General features: G+C 53.0%; 1 protein-coding gene across 4 annotated transcripts in view; it reads left to right on the top strand.

Annotated features, from left to right (window-relative positions):
* Positions 1-16,009, top strand: part of KIZ (kizuna centrosomal protein) — a 113,808-nt gene that overhangs the window by 33,140 nt on the left and 64,659 nt on the right. For 3 of the 4 annotated variants that reach the window (XM_065059469.1, XM_065059470.1, XM_065059471.1), the window contains one exon: positions 4,099-4,275. The gene's annotated coding sequence lies outside the window, so the exon portion shown is untranslated. Of the gene's footprint in view, positions 1-354; positions 475-4,098; positions 4,276-16,009 lie in introns of those variants that run through there. The other variant, XM_065059472.1, reaches the window with a different exon arrangement.

Below are 16,009 nucleotides of genomic sequence, written 5' to 3'. Positions count from 1 at the left end.
GGTTAGAAATCTCTGTTTTGAATTTAATTAGGAAATAGTTGTGACAGAAAATTGGTCCTTATTAGTTAGCTAACGATCAGCATTCTCCTAATTGAAATGAAGAACTGGCTGTCGGGTTTGTGAAAGGTTTAGGTGCGAGCAGAGACAATCAAAAAATACTCTCTCGCTTAGGACTTTGTGAGCTGCGGCGACTGATTAAATACCGCCCCCCGCTATTTACCAGCAACAATGCGAATGGCAGCTATGCGTGTGCATGATAAAAACCTGGCAGTTAGAATCAGAAGCGTGCGATTCCGGTTTGCTTGTCAAAATGATGTTGCCGTGGGCGGCGGTCGGGAGGAGCGGGGCAGGGGGGCCCCGGCCCTGCGGAGGGTGTTCCTCGCCCCGCTTGGCCCGGGGAGCCCTCAAAACCCTCGGCAGGTCCTGATTCATTGTCACTTCCTCCCTTCGCTCCATGTTGCAGCAGGATTCCAGGTAAACTTTCCTGACAGTGACCAGCAGCCCGCCCGCTGCTGCTCTGGCGCGGCTCGGTGCTGGGAAACTCTTTGTATATTGGAACAGACAGGGAAGTTTCTGTAGGGGCTTTAAATCACTTAATGCTGAAAGGAATTCCCAGACGGCTTTATCAGTCACTGCGTAAAATTGTTAGAGATCTCCACCAGCTAATAAATTTGATTTGGGGTTCGTTTTGCTGACATTTGCACAAACCCTCTGAGAACGATAGTTACTGTATTCCTATACAGTATTTGAATTCAAAATTGAAATGCCTGGTTCCCTCTCCTCTGGGACGGGAAATAAAACTTTGCGATAGAATATGAATGTCGGTTGTTTTTCTTTTTGAGCCGGTGCATTATTATTTGAGGAGATATAGTGTTTGACAAAACCATTTATTTTGCTTCAAATATTTTATTGAGTAATAAAACTAGTTTACATTGCTGCCACATATGGGGATTTGTGCCTGTTAATATGTAAGGGAGGTGGGTGAAGCAATGGCTACCGGCCGTGCCGGTTTCCCCTTTACGAGCCCGGTGTCGCTGCCCCGAGCCTGCAGCGCCGAGCAACCGCGCTGGTGGAAACACGGCTGATAGGGCTGAGCCCGGCTGGGGCTGCCGAAAAATAAAGGCAATGTTGTTTTCTGGGCTGATTTCCGCCCCCCGCCCCAGCACTCACAAATTCATCATGAATGACCCCTTTTCATGGGTGTTCCCATTCGGAATGGGGGAGAAGCAGCGTTTCTCCTCCAGCAAAGCCCGCATCAGCGGGTCCCTCCCAGTGCATCACTGCTGGGGTTCAGCAAGCCCCGGTTGTTTGGCTCCTTCCTTGGGCTCCTGCCCCGGCACGTCGCGGCTCAGAGCCGCTCGTGCGTGCGCTGGGCCGACACGGCTGTCCCGGTGCGCTCGGGGACGCCCGGGCAGGGCCGGCAGCAGGAGCGGGTCTGCCCAGGTACCAACTGCAGCAGGAGCCAGCAGCTCCCAAGCACAGATTTTGCGGCACTTTGCGGCTTTATCACGTTGTTTTACAGAAAGATGCTGCTTGAAGGGGTCAGCGTGAGTCGCCAGGCCCGAGTTCAGCTGTTTAAAGCAATCAGACTGTCCTTTCCTTGAGCCGCGCGAGTCCCTGCAGATGTGCACGTGCAGATGTGCTGCTGTAGCTCCGCACAGCGGTGCCCGCTGCTGCTCTCGCAGCCCTGTTCTGAGCAGAGCCTGGCCCACGCATGTCACCACTGTCACCACCGTGTCACCTTTCCTCACACCTTGGTCTCAACCCCGATAACGTGACATGTCATTGTCCTGCCCGTTGTCGCTTGCGCTGTTTGTTTCTGGGAGCCGCGTTCAGACACTCTGGGGAATGCACGTGTGTTTCTGCTAATGACGAGTCCAGCCACAAATGCTGCTCAAGTCGTTTCAGTGTTCCTGTTGTATGCGCTCAGCCTCGTTTTTAGGTTGATAATCTAGCTGAGTAAACTAGTGTTTGCTTCAAAGTTGGTTTAGCTTGCCGTATAATGCACAAATACGAGTGAACGGGGCTATGCCATCTGGGCAGCCACTCATCCTTTTTGGTGGATTTTGTTGTTTTGTTTGTTTTTCCTGTTTTAAGAGCGTTCCTCCAAATGGGAGGTTTGGAATTGCTTCCTCGGTTGGCACCCTGGGCGGTGCCGTGCCCTCGGTACCTCCCTGCCCGCGGAGGCGGCTGGGGGCCCGTTCTGGCACTGGGGACGCGTCCCAGCACCGGGGCTGTGACGGTTGTCACCGGCGGGCGCAGGGACCCGCGGCTCACCCGGGAGATGGATGGAGGCGCAGGTTTCCCTCAGCTCATCATTAGTCCTTGCTCTGGAAAGGCTGAGCGATTCCTACCCGGTAAATTATGTGCCATTCCTCAAAAAAGTGGGTTAAATAAATGGGGCTAGAGCATGTCTTTTTTGCTCTTAGCTTTAGCGTATTGATTTGGACATATTTTCAGGCTGAGAGGAATCAATTCTTGGGTAGATGGGCAGAATAAAACAATTTCCGGCAAACTCTTTGAACGACCTGTCATTAATTTGCCTTTTGGCGGTGCGGTTTGGGGCCCGGCGGCGCGCTCGGCTCCTCGGGGCGCTGGGAGCCTGCGGATCCCCCGGGGCTGCGCGGCTAATGAATGCGCTGTGTTTGCTCATCTTTACACAGTCACTTATTACCGCTAATTGGGAGGGACAGTTCAAACAAGCACAGAGGAGCAGTTGTGCCGAGCGTGCCGTGGGTGCAAAGCAGCGCCGGGGAGGCCGCGCTGCCCCGGCCCCCGCTGCCCCGGCCCCCGCTGCCCCGGCCCCCGCGGCCCTGGCCCCGGCGGGCAGGGATGGATGGCTGGATGGCTGGATGGAGCCAGCAGGGGACAAGGTGGTGGGCTCCAGGGGCTGTGGGGGTGACGTGGTCCTTTGCTCCCCTTGGCTGCTGCCTTGTTTTGAGAAACAGGGTCCGGTTTGAGTCAGTGTTCCTAATTTCAGTTTTGCCTTTTTTTTCTTTAAATGTAAAACCAACGGTTGCCAAAGTGAAACTGAAAGGCTCGTTTTTTTCTCGGGATAATTCCTCTCCCTTGTAAGAAACCCAGCCCGCCGAGTCTCCTGTTTGTAATGCAGGAAGACAGAGATTATGTGCATCTGCAGCCCGATTTTAAATATGCTCCAAAGGCGTATTGTACACACGTTGTCGCTGAAGAGGATAAACCTAAGGAAACAATCTTCCTGGAAGAAGTTAGCATCTACTGCTAGAGCACCGGCAAAACCCTCCATGTGTGGCTTGAATTGTGAGCGCCAGTGAGAGGCATGTGAGCCGGAGCCGCGCTCAAAGGACGCTCTAAGCAGAACAGATAACAAGAGAATTTTTTCTTTTGCATGTGTGGCGAAGATAAATTGAGTTTGTTTTGCAGCCTATTCTGTTTTAGATTTCCTGTGTCATAACAGAATGAATTTGTTGTTCATTGATACCTTAATGTATAGGTTGTTGGGGATTTTTTTTTCTTTTCCCGAGGAGGAAAACAATGTCCCCTTCACTTTTGCATGAATGAATTCATTTATTCCCCGCAGCCTCCGGAAGTCATTTATTTCTGCGCGCGGCAGCTGCGGGGTCTGTTTGTGTCGGAGGCTGCGGGCGCCGGGCCAGCCCGTCCTCCCGCTCCCCAGCGCCGCTGCTCGGGGGCGCCGGCGGGCGAAGGGCGCGCTGGGTGTCGGAGGGGCCGTGCGGCGCGGGCCCCGCGCGGTGCTGCACTCCACTCCCGGCCCCGCGCCGGCCCCGCAGCCCTTCCTCTCCATGGGCTGCGAGTCGCTGGTGGCTTCTAATCAACAGCGGCCTAATTAATATACATGCTTGTGCAGCTCCTTGTAAGCCAGCGGTAGCCAAGGTCCGTGTGATGGGTACCTGGGTGTTTTCCCTTTGTTCGAGAGGGAAGGAGCTGACTTGCCAAGGAGGCTTCAGCGTCGGTCCGGTGCAGCCCACATGGGTTCAGTGAAACTCAGCACGCGGGTTTATGTGTTTAAACAGTCAAAATCAAGAGTCTCTTGCGTCCCCCAAAACCCTGCCAAACACCCCAAAGCAATTTCCTAAGAGCAGCTCTGTGTTTTTGCAGGCTCGTGCGATGCCGTGCCCCGCGGGTTGTCCTCCCCAGCTCGTACCCGGCTGCCGGCGGCGATGGAGCGATGGGGAGGGAGGGACTGGTGCCGTGCCAGGCGCAGCAAGGCGGCTTCTGCTCTCCTCACGCACCCTAAAGCATCTCTTAGCATCTCTTCTGCGACTGCAGTTTAAGGTAAGAAATGCTACAGTAGTCGTAATAAGTGTGAAAATGAAGAAGGAAACGTGCACTAGATGCGACAGGCTCAAAGCTGCGGGTCCCTGGTTGGCGCAGCGGGTGATCTGCTGGGCAGGAGGTGCTCCCGGGCTCTCCCATCCCAGGGGGACCCTCAGCACCCAGCCGGCTTCCCCGAAATGCGGGTGCCAGGCAAGCGTGCGCCGAGCAGCCAACCAGACCGAGGTGTAATTCCCCCTGAGGTACGAGACGGCAAAGCACCCACTGCCCAACCAAAAACACCCTCCTTCCCCACGACACCTCCTCCCCTGGCACCCGGGAGAAAGCCCAGGCTGCCGACATCTGCGCGTGTGCTGCCAGACTCAGAGCAAACTCCTCTCCTGGTGCCTTTCCCCACCCGTGTCCCGGTTGGTGCACCACGGGATGGTGCCCTTCCCAGGGATGCTCTTCTTTTCCCAGGGCGGTGTGGTTTGGGGCCTGCCCCCTGACCCCCAGGGCAGTGTGGTTTGGGAGCTGCCCCCTGGCCCCATGGCAGTGCGGTTTGGGGGCTGCCCCATGGCAGTGCAGTTTGGGGGCTGCCCCCTGGCCCTCATGGCGGTGCAGTTTAGGGGCTGCCTCCCTGGCCCCATGGCGGTGCGGTTTGGGGGCTGCCCCCTGGCCCCATGGCAGTGCGGTTTGGGGGCTGCCCCATGGCAGTGCGGTTTGGGGGCTGCCCCCCTGGCCCCATGGCAGTGCGGTTTGGGGGCTGCCCCCTGGCCCCATGGCGGTGCGGTTTGGGGGCTGCCCCCTGGCCCCCATGGCGGTGCGGTTTGGGGGCTGCCCCCTGGCCCCATGGCGGTGCAGTTTGGGGGCTGCCCCATGGCGGTGCGGTTTGGGGGCCGTCCCCGGGGCGCGGTGCGGAGCTGGGTGTGAGGGCTCCATGGCCGGGCGCCGGCGCAGCAGCACTTACCGGCCGCGCTAATCAGAAATAACGCCCGGCTTAATAGAACTTCTCCATTAAAAGGTTTTGGCCGTAATGTAGGAAATGAATGGTTTCAAAGGGCTGGGAGGGAGGGAGGGAGCCCGCCGGCTCCGCACCGTGCCTGAAACCCAGGCTGCCGGTCGGGTTTGATTTTTATTTAAAATTCAAATGTCTGATGTTCTTAAATTGAACAAATGATATTTTAAAAAAAATATATCAGGCTCCAACATCTGCAGATTATGATTTGCATTTTGAAATTGGCTGCTTGAATTGAACAAGGATGAATACTGTCACTCTTCCTTTATTCGCTCAGTTTGTTTAATGAAATGCTAGAGGTCAACCCTTTGTCCTTAAATTAGTTACTATAAAAATCTTTTTGTACTTTTCTGCTTGTTATGATGTCTTCTAAGCAGAAGAAAAGGTTGCCATTAATTATGTCTTTGTTGAATATGGATATCTATTCATAGTTAGTTAAACAGTTTCAAACAAAATTAGCATGGAGCAACTCTAAGGCCAGCTTTGGGTTGGTTATCAAGAATTTTTTGCTAAGAGAATGCTCTTCTGCAAGTGTGCATTATCTAATATATTCAGCTTTCAGTTGCTAATTTTTTTTCCAGATGAAGATGGGCTTAATTGAGGTTGTGCTTTTAAGTTTGTAGAGCTCTTCAGCATCTCATACAAAAGCATCTAGAGGCTTTTCATTTGTCTTGAGTATGTTTTAGATGTACAAATATTATTTACTTTAAACTCTAAATCAAAAGGCGCACTGTAACTATTTTAAATAAAACATTATTCTCTGCTGAAATATATATAAATTCAAAGCTGGGACTTTTTTCATTATCGCTTAATAATTTATTTGAAAGCCGCTATTAACAAATTTTAGGATGATATTGAAATAGCGGTTTAGTAGCTGGTCTCAAACAGGCGTTTAGTGATGTAATTTACTTGTCAAAGCCAGAGGATGTATATTACCGTGAAGGTACAGCTCCGTCTCACGTCTAACGCCTAGCTAAGTGCTGTGTGGAGCAGAGCCTCCGAGATGGATCTGCGCTGGATTTTGGGAAGGTCTCGGGGTGCCGATCAAGCTGATTTTGCAGGGGCGCCCGTCTCGCTGGCGACGGGCGCGTGCGGATCGCGTTGTTGCGTGTTGCGGTGCGGCGGGGGCGCGCCCGTGGTTGGGGGCTGTACCCCGGGCTTGGGGCCGCAGGCTCGGCCCCGGGCTGCGTGTCCCCAAGCCGGGCAGCGGCGCGCCGGGAGGAGCGGGGACGGAGCGGGGGGAAAGGCCGTGGGCGAAAAAGGGAAGATAATTAGGAAAAGTAATAAGAAAATATAAGCGTGGTAGCGGGGGATTAGTCCTCGTCATTGGAAATGCAAATGAACCCCGTGCTCGCTCCCAGCTCTTTTCTGTAGGCTGGTGGTTCAGACAGGATGTTGTCTCTTTCTCTTGCTTTCTCTGCCGCGCTCCCTCCTCCTCAGCGCAGCAGCATTGCTCTCCCAGCAGCGCTAAATGTTCTCCCAGACGAGACTGTAACCTTGTAACGCTTTTAGGTATAATATACATATTTTTTTCGTTTTAAATGCTAGCTCATAATGACATTGTGAAGTAGGGATCCCGAGTCAGCCTTATTATCATGGTGTCTCCTTGAGCTGAACCTCTGAGAAATGTGAAGGGGAGACCTTTTGGAATGAACAAATCCTTTAGCTGCCTATAATTATTTATTAAACTAGCGGAGCGGGATAAAGGCCGGGGGGGGAGGAGCAGCATTCCTTTCTCCGTGCAGACGCACGGATGGATACGGATCCAGCCGCCCAGCCGAGCTGCTGCAGCGTCCGCGCCCCGGGGGCTTGGAGATGTAAAATCCGGGTGTGCAGAAAGCAGAGGTAAAACGTGAACAGACCACGCTTCTCTCTTCAAGTGAACTGGAGGATGGGTGCTGCACCCCGAGCCCAGGAGAGCATCGCTGGTGTGGGGCTGGGGCTCATGCGGGATGGTTCTCCCGCAGAAACCAGCCTGCTCCCCGTGCTGGGAAAAGGGCAAAATATCTCTATATACACATGTAGCCCAGCTAGCAAACCAACAAAACAAACAGAACCCAAGCAAGCAAACAAAACACCAGGGGAAAAAAAATGTACTGCACCAAACACAAACGTGGCTGTCATTTTTCTGTCATGGTATTGAACGAATCGAGCGGGCGCAGCAGCACGTGCTGGCCGCGCTGCCGCTCTTCGGCAGGACCCAAACCCTCTCCGCAGCTGCACAGATGTTATAAACTTAGCAGCCTGTTAAAAAAATCTTCGGGGTCAACTTTCCACTTGTGCCTTTAGCTCTTGAACAAGTACTTTTATGGTTTCTTCTAATATATAGGATTTATCTGCAGCTCTGTGAAGAGCTTTTAAATTTAATCCAGCGTTGAAGTAGTAATTTGTTGCCGGTGCTTTATAACCGGCTTTTCTTTTAAGTTCCTGGTGCTGGGCTGTGTGTGGGCTGGTCCGCGGCACAGAGCGGGTCCCAGCGCGGGTCCCAGCCCAGATCCCAGTGTGGACCCCAGGGATCGGGGCTGGGATGTCCCGGGTCCGTGGGACGGGGTCGCCGGGTGTCCCCGCAGTGTCGCGGTGTCCCCGTCGCGGTCCTGTCGCGGTGTCCCCGTCGCGGTGGGAGCTGAGCTGCGTCCACGTGCGCGGAGCTGTTGCGGGTGGGATTTGTAGGGGCTCCCGCTGCTTCGCTGCAAAGTCCGTGATGTATTTTTTTCAGGCCACCTGGATGATCATTTGTTAAATCATTTTGAATTCCTCTTCCCTTGGTAGTAACGTGCTCGTTTATTTTTCTTGGAGGAAACAACAGTGTAAGGTAGCCTTACTGATCTTTATTTTTGTTTGGTTTTTCAGAGAGGGGGAAAAATCATTATAATAGAAAAGCATCTTTTACCAACTGTTTATTTTAATTGAAGTATACACAACTTAAAAAATCATTTTTAGAGGGAGACTTTCATCATTCTGCCTTACAGATGCAAGTCTTTATCTTTTTTTTAAATTAAAACCAGTATGTATTGATGCCAGATGATTGATGTATATTTTATTCCAGATAGAAAACCGTGTTGGGGATGTGTTTGGACATGGTACAAGCATGTGAAACAGTGCACAACATCCATGAAATAGACTCTCATATAGACAGGAAGGCACAATATTAAAATGGGAGCAGCTCTGCCCGCCTCCCTTTATCAGGAGCGTTTCTAAACGGGACCGATGTGACAGGAGACTTGGGCAGCGGCGCTCGGGCAGAAATGCCGACGCATCTCCCAGAGTTACGTCTGTGCTTTATGCTCCTGCGTGGGGAAGAGCGGGCCCCGTGTGTACACGGTGTAACTGCTGCGGCACAGCGCGCCCCCGCAGCTGCTGCTTCCCCCGCGGCGCTGTGGGAACCCCCGCCTGGAGCCCCCGCACCCGGCCGCTCCTGTCCCTGCGCACGGGGACCGTCACCGTTGCCACCAGGTCCCTCTGCCCCTCTCCTGCGGCTGCCGTTGCAGGGCGCTGATTAACTGCAGTGCAAGGCATGCGTTTCCAGCAGGACGAGCCGCAGCCGCGGCGTTGGAGCCGCAGCGCGGAGCTCGCAGGTACGGCAGCACGTGCGGGGCCGCGCAGGCCGATTTACTGGATATGAGAACATATTTCGTGCTCCATTGTTTAGACTCAAGAAGGCATAAAATCTTTAACATCTATTTGTCATGTAGCTATTTTAATGTAAACATTTGTCTATTTGGATGAAGTGTTTTCATTATTAAGCTAATTTCCACATGTTTCAGATAGACTGATGAGTTGGAAGCAGAGCACTTGCTGATGAGAAACGAAATTCTGCCTCGGCTCAGCCTGCTGTCAGATACATCTTCATTAGTTTTTGTCATTCACCGATGGCAAATGCTCTATAAATGAGATGACGATCAGGTCCGCCTTGATAACTTGCCTTATCTCATTAGTTTTCACATCAAAGTTAATCAGCAATGTGAATTGTAATTGCTGGAAGAGACAATGCAATAGATCACTCGGCCTTTTTTTTCTGTATGGCATCTTGAAACATCAGCAGGCTGGTGTGAGTAGATAGGCTCAGAAAGAAAATGATGTGGAAAGCATAATAAGCAAGCTGCTCGGAATTAATGAGCTTACCCAATAAGAAAAGAATAACCAATCAATGCGAGTTGGGCAAATATAATTTAGGAATAATTGCTTGATTGGTTGTCTATAGTAGGCTGATTTGACCACACACAAGGATTAAGAATTAAGATGTCAAGGCAAAAAAATAATTTGGCAACTGAGGGCATGTAATTTTTTGTTTCCGTCCCTTTATGACCAAAAGCGATTGCTGTTTGATATGTTATTCCCCGAGAATGAAAACATGAGGCACACACACACTGGTGGCTGGGTGGGGGTTTTTTCCCTTTATGCTGCTTTTGTAACACAAGCTCGTTTAAACCTCGCTGGGGATATTTCAGCATGGGACATTAAAAATGAGTAAAGTTTGAAAGAAATCCCCCCCGAGTGTGTCCGTTCACAAGCGCCGCGCTGCAGAGCAAGAGCGGAACGTGCTGCGCACGGCGCTGGTTGCTGGTGCACGGCACTGGTTGCTGGTGCACGGCGCTGGTTGCTGGTGCACGATGCACGGCGCTGGTTGCTGGTGCACGATGCATGGCGCTGGTTGCTGGCATAGGGTGCTTGTTGCTGGTGCACGGCACTGGTTGCTGGTGCACAGCGCTGGTTGCTGGCGCACAGTGCGTGGCGCTGGTTGCTGGCATAGGGTGCTTGTTGCTGGTGCACGGCGCTGGTTGCTGGTGCACGGTGGATGGCGCTGGTTGCTGGCGTAGGGTGCTTGTTGCTGGTGCACGGCTCTGGTTGCTGGTGCATGGCGCTGGTTGCTGGCGCAGGGCACTGGTTGCTGGTACATCTTGCACTGCACTGGTTGTTGGTGCACGGCGCTGGTTGCTGGCACAGAGCAGTGGTTGTTGGTGCATGGTGCTGGTTGGTGGTGCAGGGCACTGGTTGCTGGTGCATGGTGCACAGTTCTGGTTGCTGGTGCACGGTGCACAGCACTGGTTGCTGGTGCATGGTGCACAGTTCTGGTTGCTGGTGCACGGCGCTGGTTGCTGGTGCGCGGTGCACAGCGCCGATTGCTGGTGCACGGCACTGGTTGCTGGTGCACGGTGCATGGCGCTGGTTGCCGGTGCCGGTTGTGGCACAGGGCCGCCCGCTGCGTGCAGAGCGGCCGGCACGGCTCCCGCTCCCACCAGCAGCTCTTGCCGCCCGCACGCTTTTCATATCGTTTTCCCCACAGCCATTGGCCCATTAGTAAAGAACCCTTATATTCTTCTATCTAAACTATGGGGAAGGTTCAGCCAGAAGGTAAATTTGCTTTGATCTACATTACACCTAATTGAGTCACCACCAATGTCTCTATCCCAACATCAAGAAATGTGAAAATGTTAGATTATTTCACTGGGGATTAAACCTAATTTTCGCGTGTTCTGCATTAACCTATTAGGCTGACTCATCTGCATTGCTAATGCGGCTCAGGCAGCTGTCACTGCTAAAGAAAAACATGATCATGCAATCCTTGAATGAATGATTCCAGCTCTGATTAGTGTTGCTGAAGTTAGCTGAGCCCTGGCGATAAGGCAGGAAAATTCCCAGGTTGCCAATAGCTTTGAAAATTATCAGACTGTGGGCAAAACTGCACCTCGCGGCCCACGGGCCTCCCTCCAAAGGCCGCCTTATTTAAGGCCGGCGTTTCCGGCGGCTTGTGTAAACGCGCTTGCTGCTTCTGAGGGGCCTGGGCCGGGCGCGGATTAAAATGCTGATGGCAGGACCTGTGGAGAGCGGGTTGGCTCAGCCCTGCCTGGAAACGCCGCTTCCAGCGGGGAGGTGCCGGCCAGGCAGTGTGGCCCGTGGCACCGCGGCCTCCCCGCCGGCGCCAGCCCGTCCTCCCTTCGGAGTTAAACAGCACAAAAGGAAAAAGCAACGGTGACGCAGCCCCTTGGGATGGGAAAAATTTAAGAGTGAGTTAGCCTGCTAGCGATAGAGCCAGGAGCCAATTTAATCCGATTAGTGCCTGCCAACAATGGATGCTCCTCACCCATTGTGGACAGAAGCTTTCGCTCTGTTTGTTTCCATTAGCTGAGGATCCCAGCCGCCAGAAAAGGGGAATTTAGCCCCATCGGATCGCTCAGGCGATCAACAAAAAAACAAGTTGAGGAAAACAGTCTAATGTGTCAATATTTATCTTCAGGCGCCGCTGCTGTGCGGAGGGGACCTGTTGAGCGGGTGCAGCGTGGGGCCGACGCGCTCCCCCGGGCGCGGGCGCAGCGGCAGCGCCGCACAACGAGCCGCGGTGCGGGGCAGGGGCTCCTGGCACCACGGAGCCGCCGAACCGCAGCGCTTGATGCAAACTGTAAAGGGGCTTTAAACTGATATCCCTATTTGTGTGAATTTACCGTTTCCTGGTGAATACGCTTGCTGCTGGTTTAGGCAGATGCTCGCTGCTGTCAAGTGTGATTGCAAGAAACTTGTTCTCCAATACTTTTGGGTGCGTTCTTCTCCTTCCCATCCCGCAGCCCATCGTGGTGTTGATGTCATTCGCTGCCAGCAGCGTGGATCGGCGTCACCAGTGGCTCCTGTCCCCGCGTGCATGTCGGTGGCGTCCCTGGGAGGGGAGGTGCTGGGCTGCCCACGCCACACTGATTTCATCCCTCCCATCCCACCTCAAACATCCGCCGGCCTAGAACACAGAAAGCACCGCGGTCACAGGCTCTAAAGGAAACCACTTCTGCATGGCAGCGCCGCGCTTGTGATGCTCACGCGGTATCTCTGGAGCGCAGTTTTGTAGGATTTAAAAAAAAAGGATTAGATTGTTGTACTAGATACAGTTAAAAGCGTTACAAACCCACATTGTTCTGGCAGTCAAGCGGCCAGCAGTCTCCTTCAGGTGGCTTATTTGGAGTCTGTGCCGGCTTTGTCCTGAAGCCGGTTCTGGCGGGTGCTTCCCGGTGGGATGTCCCCCTGCCCTCGCCCAGCCCGGTCGGTGCTGGTTCTGCGGGGGGCGGTGGGTGTGCCTGGTCCGTGTCCCCTGTGCTCCGGTGGGTGCTGCCCGGGAGCCGGCTCGGTGTGAACCGCTCCAGAGGCAGGCACCCTTACCCTAAAATGGGATGTTTTCCCCTTCACCTCTGTTACTGCGGTTGGCTCCAAGTGTCGCCTGAGCAAACTCAGGACAAGCTGCTGCTACTCCAGAGTTACGTGTCCACGTGCAGAATGTTCTGGAACGGGTATTTCACTTTAAATTCGTGCCCTATCTTATTCCAGAATATTTTCCCGTGTGGAGGAGCACTTAGCTGGGGTCTGCGCTTGCTGCCGTACCGGCGATAAGATGGATTGGCTGATCTAATAGGTCTTTTCAGTCTCTGATTTTGAAAGCTGAGATTGAGAAATTAATTTCAGCGAGGTCAAAACAGAGCAAGGCTACCCTGCCGCTGCGCAGTGGATCCTGGGCTTTTTAAACTCTGCCTATTGAAGAAAAGGTTAGTTGTTCAGCATCCTGCGCAAAGAAGAAAGAAATAAACACAGCGCAGGGGATACAAAAAGTGTCTAGATCTGCTGACCCTTTCGCAGTCTCCAGCTAATGAACCTGCCGGGGAAGGGGAGCGGGGAGAGGGGCTGGGGTCCCGCGGTGTCCCCATGGTGTCCCCATGGGGGTCCCGGGGGCTGCTTGGGCCCTGGGCAGACACAGGGAGCAAATCCCAGTGGCCTCGGCTGGGAAATCCGGCTGGAGACGTGGGGGTGTCGGGGGCGGTCGGGGCGACGTTCGGGGTTCAGTGAAGCCGTGGGGGGTTCAGGGAGTCGTGTCGTGTTGGTGGAAAGCTGGTCCTGCTTTTTGGAGAGAAACAAAAGAAAAGGGGGAAAAATCAAAACCAAAGGCTGCCCACAGATATTTCCCTTCTTTTTACTCGTTTTCTTCCAATGCGCAAACAAACCAGAACAATCACAAATAAATTGCTTCAGGGTTTTTTTACAAACAGGGAATCATGGAGAGAGAAAATGGGTCACTTGTGGGGGAAATCACTTCTTAATTAAAAGGAAAATAGGTTTTTTCATTTGTTTGCTCTTTGTTCGTCCCTCTGGCGCTGGTGCGTGCGGTGAGCCGCTGGGCTGGCCCTTCCTCTGCCCGCTTCCCACCATGAGCAGGTGACGCTGCAGCTTTTGGAAGCAGGAGGGATGAATCGGTTTTGGTAGCACCCGTTATCCCTGTCCTGTCCTGTCCTGTGCTGTGCTGATGACACGTGCTGCGTCCTTAACCGAGTCCTCAACCACGGCAGCGGAACCGACACACGCTCCTCACCTTTAATTCACCCTCCAACCTGTACGGGCCAGTCTCGGTTTAAAGTTCGCTCTTTACAGACAGATATTTAAGCTGTTTCTGTTTGGGGCCGGACGCATCTGGTAGCGTTTCACAGCCATTGTTGAAACGCTCCATTTCTGTCTCTCGCGTTTTCCTGTTGCTTTCTGCACTCAGTTATACAAAACAATACAGCAATACACGGGGAAAATAAACGAGCATCTCCAGTTGAGGATTACGTTAACAAGTTCAGTAATAAATGACAATTATTAGTCAATATATACAAATGACTTAATTCTTTTAACACATCAGGCAACACTGGAGATAAAGTATAACTTGGGAAATTGGTTGCGTATTTCATTCTGAACAGAAGATGCGAAGAAAAATGTCAGAGCGAGCAAAGACATCTGGCTCATTAGCGCGATTATCTTTTCCCAGTAAAGAATCTCAAGCAGATTTGAATGGACACCAGAGCATCCCTATAAATCAGATTTAGCTCCCGCAGCCAGCGCTGGGGAAGCCGCCAGGCATCAGGTAGCCCGTCTCTGCGCTTCTGTCCCTGCTGCTCCGAAAACGCGGGCGCCGTTCGCGTGGGAAGGCGTTTCCACAGTCCCACGTGCATCCTGCCTCCCCAGCCTGACTCTGCAATTAAGCGCGGCTTCGTCAAACTAGACACTTGAGTCTCCGAAGGAGAAAAATAGGTGTTTTACTGAATGTTGGCTTCAGGGGAGGAATCTGCCCCCTGGGAGGAATAAGGGCACGCGTGTGTGCTGTATCTGGTGTATATGGTAGTGTGTAGGGTCGTGGAGCCGCGGGTCTGTCACCTCCCAGATCCCGGGAACGCCGGGAATAGCGCCAAACCCCGTTCAACGGGGAGCGCGGGGGGAGAGGGAACATTTATTAACATCTAATCCTGTTAAGATTTTCTACACCATATGTCTGAGCAACAGAACATGTGAAATGTGTACTAATTACTCCTCCCTGTCATGTGTGTATATTTTATATGCAGTCCCTGACCTTTTTGTTAATAACTTCACATTATATTCATTGACCTGAAACAAATTGAATTCAGCGGCACTCACTCAAGAATTGAATTACATAGTCTTCTTAATTGGTCTCTTATTTAAATGTGGAAAAGTAACAGTTTACCACCTGTAATTTTTTTTCCTGAAGAAATTCCTGTGTGTGCACACACGCCGGGGTCCCGGCCGGGGGATTACGGCCACGGCGAGCCCGGTGCGTGCCGCAGAGCCCAGCCGCCCCGCGGAACGCTTCTGTGGCCTGGAACCAAAACCGCTTGTGAAGGTCGGTAAAAGCACCGAATAATCTCAGCTCCGGGAGCCCCCGCCTGGGCCGGGTCCTGTCCTGCAGGTGCCTCGGTGTCTGTCTGTCCGTCCGGAACGCCGGCCTGCCGAGCGTCCGCGCGCGCCGCGGAACAGATGTGCCAGCTGGAATTCCTCTTTGCTGTTGCTCTGCCAGCGCCGAGTTAATTGCCAAAGACGCCAAGGGGAGACTTAGTCTTTACTTACTATATTTAACTTAAAAATGCAAATGTTATTAGCGTGGCAATGGCGGGTAAGAGAGCCGGTGTGCCATGCTTTAACCTCCATTAGGGGGATTAGGAGAGCGGCTCCACATTGGCATTTTCTGAGCGTCACTGTGACAGCACTTGCTGCACAAATGCCTGGCTGTCACACTGAGGTTTATCACCGGGTTTTTTCCTCCGAATGCAGACTAATAAGCCCAGAAATTACAATTGCCTCCCTGCCGAATCTGTGATAGGCGGAAATAATGATATCAGTGCCCTGCTAATCTCCTTGCCTCCGCGCTTGGCACCATCCTATTGAGTCACCTGTCACACGCCGCTTTGATGAGGCGAATTCAATCTCTCCGCTATAATGACAATGGAGCCATTTTAATGTTTGGAAATGATTATGTGAAGGTTTCTCTTTGCTGTGCCTTGGCAAGCAAACCAGGTCAGTGTTCAGGCTGTGTCTCCCGCCGCCGCTAACGACTCGGAACGAGCCGGGCTGTATTAAGTGAATATGCCAAGTTATTAGAGAGGAGACACCGGAGGCGGTTGTGTGGCGGGAGACTCTTTTTATTGCCTTTTTCACAGCAAAGCCTGAGCCGGAGAAGGTGCTTTATACATGAGCATCCCACACACCGCTGTGGTCCCTCACGCGCCCCGCAGCCGCTGGTTGTGTCCCTGGCACCGCTCTGCCCGGCCCTGCGGGACATGGGGCCATGGATGTGTCCCCGCGCTGCAGACGGTGCCTCTTGCGCTGTCCCCGTCACTGTCCCCATCGCTGTCCCCGTCACTGTCCTCATCTCTGTCCCCATCGCTGTCCCCATCGCTGTCCTCGTCTCTGTCCCCATCACTGTCCCCATTGCTGTCCCCA

Source organism: Columba livia, chromosome 3 (assembly GCF_036013475.1).
Source record: "Columba livia isolate bColLiv1 breed racing homer chromosome 3, bColLiv1.pat.W.v2, whole genome shotgun sequence".
Taxonomy (NCBI): Eukaryota; Metazoa; Chordata; class Aves; order Columbiformes; family Columbidae; genus Columba; species Columba livia.
Note: the sequence above shows the minus strand (reverse complement) of the source record. Positions and strands in the feature narration are given on the sequence as shown.